This window comes from Haemaphysalis longicornis, unplaced genomic scaffold, assembly GCF_048455015.1.
Source record: "Haemaphysalis longicornis isolate Haplotype H1 unplaced genomic scaffold, Haemaphysalis longicornis Haplotype H1 scaffold_1, whole genome shotgun sequence".
NCBI classification, from domain to species: domain Eukaryota; kingdom Metazoa; phylum Arthropoda; class Arachnida; order Ixodida; family Ixodidae; genus Haemaphysalis; species Haemaphysalis longicornis.
This window is the reverse complement of record NW_027526203.1, coordinates 392755937-392761040: the sequence shown is the minus strand read 5'-3', so window position 1 is coordinate 392761040 and position 5104 is coordinate 392755937. Positions and strand designations below refer to the sequence as shown.

Sequence of the window (5104 nt, the reverse complement as noted above, 5' to 3'; positions counted from 1 at the left end):
CCGGGACGACATCGTCAGACGACTGGTGGTCTACCCGCTCCCCAAGAACATGGACCCGGAGCGGGACGGCGGAAGAAGGGCGGCGCGAGCGCGAGCGCTGGCCAAACAACACCGAGAGGACGACAGCGCGGTCTACGTAGACGCGGCCAGGTGCAGAAGCAGACCGGGCACGTTCGTGACAGTGGCTGTTCGGGCATCCACGGGAGAACTACTAACGGCGAGCAGCGTGCGCGCCCGGACGGCGGGCCAGGCGGAGGAGATGGCGATCGCCCTGGCCATGGACCTACCGGGCACGCGCACGGTGCTGAGCGACTCCAAATCGGCCGTCCGCAACTTCGCACGCGGAGTGGTCTGGAACGGCACTGCGAAGCTCGCGGAGTCCCAAGGGGCTTCGAGGGCGCTCGAGCAGCAAGCCAAGAAGAACGTCGTGATCAAGTGGTTCCCGGCCCACGCGGGCCGAGACCTGGCACCCGACACCAGCAATCGCAACGAGGAGGCGGACGCTGCGGCTCGTGATCTCGCCACGTGCCGGGCCGCGGCCGTCCGTCCGCCACACCTCGAAGACGGCGACGAAACGACCGACGAAGAAGATGAAGTGGAGCCCTTGTCCGGCTACGGCGGAGTGCTTCGCTGGCATCGAGAACAACGGAGGACCTACCCGCCGCCGCACCGGGAACTGTCTCGGGCGGAGGCGATGAGGTTCCGACAACTGCAAGCGGAGACCGTTCTGACGCCGGCTCTCGCGCGACACATGTGTCCTGACTATTACGAAAGCGACCTGTGCAGTGCGTGTGAGCGAGAACCCGCGACTCTGAGACACCTGATGTGGGGGTGTGAAAGTGCTGTGCGCGATGGGGGGACTTTAGTGCCGTGCCCGACGGACACGTATCCGCCCGAAGTGCGCGTGTGTGTGAATTCTACCGAGCTCCAACATCAACGACGGGCCATCCAGCGGCTCGAGGCGGCCCTGGCCAAGCAAAGGCGAAAGGGAGCCCCGCGTCTGCCGATCCCTCCCGACAACGGGAGCCGATCGGACCGACCGGGGACCTCGAGTAGTCCGAACGACGGCCGGGCACAAAGCCTCGGGGTCTAAGCCCGAAGTCTTAGGACTGAATAGCATAGACTGATAGACAGGGGGACGAGGCCGAGCCCTGCGTGGCCGGACCGAGTCTCTTGCATGCCGGATGTGATCAATAAAGTCTTTTCTCTCTCTCTCTCGAGTGTCTACGACATGTCAAGAGTGGTCGACCAGCGTTGAACCCTCTTAAGCTTCCTATGGCACCAAGACTGCCAGAACAGAGGCCCTCGCTATGCATGCAACGAATCAGAATAGTAAAATGAGGGCTCGTTGAAATAATACAGAAATAAGAGTTGGCAGTCAAGAAAACCTCGGAAAGCAAAGGGGAGTATGTGGTAGGTCATTGAAACAGATAAAGAACTTGGAAAGAAAGAAAGTGGAGAAAAAATGCCCGCCAGGTGGGATCTGAACCCACGACCTCCAGAATACTGGTCTGGTGCGATAACCACTACGCTACCGGCGGGGCGATTTTCCCCTCTACTTTCTTGGGTATTTATGTTAAGGTAATTTGTTTCCTGTGCTTGGGGATGGTAGCCTGAGACACTCGGACTACTCCCGGTGAAGGGGACCTTCTTTTTAACCCCCGGGCCGTGACTCGAGTGTCTACGACATGTCAAGAGTGGTCGACCAGCGTTGAACCCTCTTCTCCCTCGTCCATCCATCCGCCGGCCCAGGAAGACACCGGCAACACTGCCGCTCCAGGGGCCCTTTAAGGGGAAGCGTGTTCGTCTCGTGCCGGCCCAGGAAGACACCGGCAACACTGTCGCTCCAGCATCTCATGGTCGGGGCTATGTCCCTCCCTTGTTGTGGCGCCGTCGACACCCCCACTGCGCATGCTCGGCTCATCTCGGGCCGGCCCAGGAAGACACCGGTAACACTGTCGCTCCAGGAGCCATTAAAGGGTAAGACACCACCGGGCGTTCAGCAAGCCGAGCATGCGCAGTAGGGGTGTGGACGGCGCAACAACTACAAGGGAGGGACATAGCCCCGTCGCATCTAATAAAATTACACCATCTTCCCGAAGGGGAACCCTGAGTAGTATGCGAAACAGCCATGGGCTCAATGCAATTTCCCATTTCGTAGTTCCGGTAAGTGAAAAGTGTGGTAGTTACCATGGAAACCAAACTGTAAATATAACGGTAGCTACGTACCTCAACCTAACGGAAACGACGAACTGAAAACTAATGGGCACTTGAATCGACCCCGTGGTTGCTTTGCATACTACTCAGGGTTCCCCTACGAGAAGATGGTGTAATTTTTGTTTTGGTACAGTGCCTCAATATTTGCGATTCCGCCGCAAGGGTGGAGATACGTATACGTTGCCGGACGCCATCCGACGGGAGGTCTTCCAGCACCTAGTCAACTTCCTGGTTACAACAGGACTAGCGCTGCGTTTGTAGCCATCGAGTCATGGACTAAACGAACGCGATATAGACTATCTCCCACTCTCCTACCGCTCTTCTCTTCCCCCTTCTCTCTTCCTATCCTTTGAAGCCCCAATCCCCTTCCCTGGACTGGGTCGTATGAGGGTGAACTCCCCGTTGAGTTCAACAATATCCCCAGTCCTTTCCTCTTCCCTCCTTTGTTAATAAATCACCACCACCACCGCCGCCATTATGGGTCAATCGCTGGCCGCCGCAGCAAGTCACTGTAAAAATATCGCGCTATAATTTTCGCCGCAACATGGTTTACTCATGAATTTTGAATCATCTATTTCGCGTTGCTGGATCTTGTGGGAAACGAAACAGCTGTGTGTTAAGCACGTTGGTGCAATTGCGACGGCACGGGACCGTTCAAAATGTGTCTCCACCATGTACGGGAATGCCGTTTTTTTTTTCACCTCCGGCTTGTACTGTCGTTGGTTTCGCTTAGCCGTGGCAGTTTTACACTCTCATTTTCCCATCTCAATTAGCACGACCACATCGGCCTTATCTCGCGCGCGCAGGCGCGGGGCTAGCGGGCTATAAATAGCGCCAGATGGCACGGGTTTCGCGTAGCGCGCGCGCTTGTCCGCCAGGCTAGCTGGGACGCATGGAGAGGAGCGACGCATCGCCTTGTCTGCCATAGTCGGCGTAGTCCGTACGTCTCTCCCCCATTCTCCTCGCCGCGCCAGCTGCGCGCTAACGCCGCTCTCTCACCGCAGCGCCATCTGCGTTTAGCGATCGCTAGCGCTCGCTCCCGTCGCCGTGCCAGCTGTGTGTCAGCGCGCGTTAGCGCTCGGTTAAACACAGGCACATGCGCTGCTCTCTTTCATTCCGCTACATATAAACGCGGTAACTGCGCCGCTCCATTCAGTCGTTCCGCCGCCGTTCCACCGCGCCGCTCCGCCGATGACATCCGATGACCACCGACGCGCACCAGACCGGTATTTTGGAGGTCGTGGGTTCGGATCCCACCTGGCGGGCATTTGTTCTCCACTTTCTTTCTTTCTTTCCAAATTCTTTATCTGTTTCAATGACCTACCACATCCTCCCCTTTGCTTTCCGAGGTTTTCTTGACTGCCAACTCTTATTTCTGTCTTATTTTCAACGAGCCCCTCATTTCCCATTTATATATATATATATATATATATATATATATATATATATATATATATATATATATATATATATATATATAGGCAGCGTCTGGAACCCCGCGCGGGGCACGAGATTTAGCCCCCTCGCAGCGGCTCCTGCCCCGCGTGACGTCATAAATACGTCATAGTGACGTCATATAGCCGCCGATGCTGCCGCTGCTGGCGGTATGGCGTATCCGAAAGTGCCGAAAGCCCTGAATGCCTGAATTTCTTGGGTCGACAACGTAGATGAAGCAGAGTTGATAGAGTTAGAAGCACTATCAGAATGTGCGAGAACGTTGCCGTATGCGGGGACCAAGCCAGCCTTTGCCGATGGTACCTGCCTCTATGCCGATGGTACCTGCGTTAGATCTACGACATCGCGCAGCCGAGTGGCCCCGTTTGAACAACCCACATAAGAAGACACCGTCCGAGCGTGATTATGTGAGCCTGCTGCGGCATGTCCGCGCGGCGGCATCTGCTATCAACAGTTTGCACCACGGCAAGTTCAGAATGCTTAAATGGGTGGCCTGAAATTGCGGTGTGTTTTCAAAATGACAGCAGCGCGGAACAGTGCTCAGGACGTAGGCTAGACGCGGCCACTGATATTTTACTGGTCGCATGTGCGCATTACAAGTGCAAACCACGGATAGCTAGAAAAGGTAATCATTGGTGTTCCCACACATGTACCGCGTACAACCCAGCACAGTAGTTTCCCCTTTAAGGAGATTAGCAAAAAAGACCCGAAAATCGGCAGTTTGTCGCGTTTTTTGTATATATTTTCGAGTGGATTGAATTGTGGCTTAAAATTGTTTACCCGAAATACGTTTTGTGCGCGGAAAAGTCTGGTGATCATGAGCTTCTTGCATCATAAATGCATGGTATTCAGCGCTTGAAAAGATTTTTCAGAAGAAATTATTGTAGCTGTAGTGGTGAGCCATTTCACTACAGTAAAATGTGGCAGAAATACATCTGCGATACAAAGGATGTGAAAAAGTGAGAACATTGGCAGTCTCGTATCCCGTGGCCCAGATTGTGGCTGGGTAGTTTCCATCATGCATTCAGCTCCTCACATTGGCACACACATGATGCTATGACAAATTAGGAACTGGGTCCTCCAAAAGGTACACTAGCTAGGCGCTTCATGCCATAGCTGCTGCATTGGCATAACCTTCACGTCTCTGTATATGTGGCTATGTTGGCCAGATTTTACTGATTCCCCTCATGCAAAGGGACTTAATTCAGGACACCCAGCCGATAGGGTCAGAGAAGAAGCTGTACAGACGGTAACAGGAAGGGTATAACACTTGGCCGACCATCATGTCTCCAGCATATGAAAACCCATGGGTTCTACGCAGGCACAATAGTCAACGTCAAAGAGAATCTGAAGATGTGCTTGGGACGTGAAAGCCTCAGCGGGTGGTTTGTGTCCATGGGTATGAGCAGCGAGCACACTGCAAATGTAATTG

The 5104-nt window shown here is 54.3% G+C and overlaps 1 non-coding gene across 1 annotated transcript; it reads right to left on the bottom strand.

Moving 5' to 3' along the window:
* Positions 1 to 1468: 1468 nt before the first annotated feature.
* On the bottom strand, positions 1469 to 1541 carry Trnat-agu (transfer RNA threonine (anticodon AGU)). Its single transcript has one exon. It is a non-coding gene; the product is annotated as a tRNA-Thr (tRNA).
* Between the last annotated feature and the right edge of the window lie 3563 nt (positions 1542 to 5104).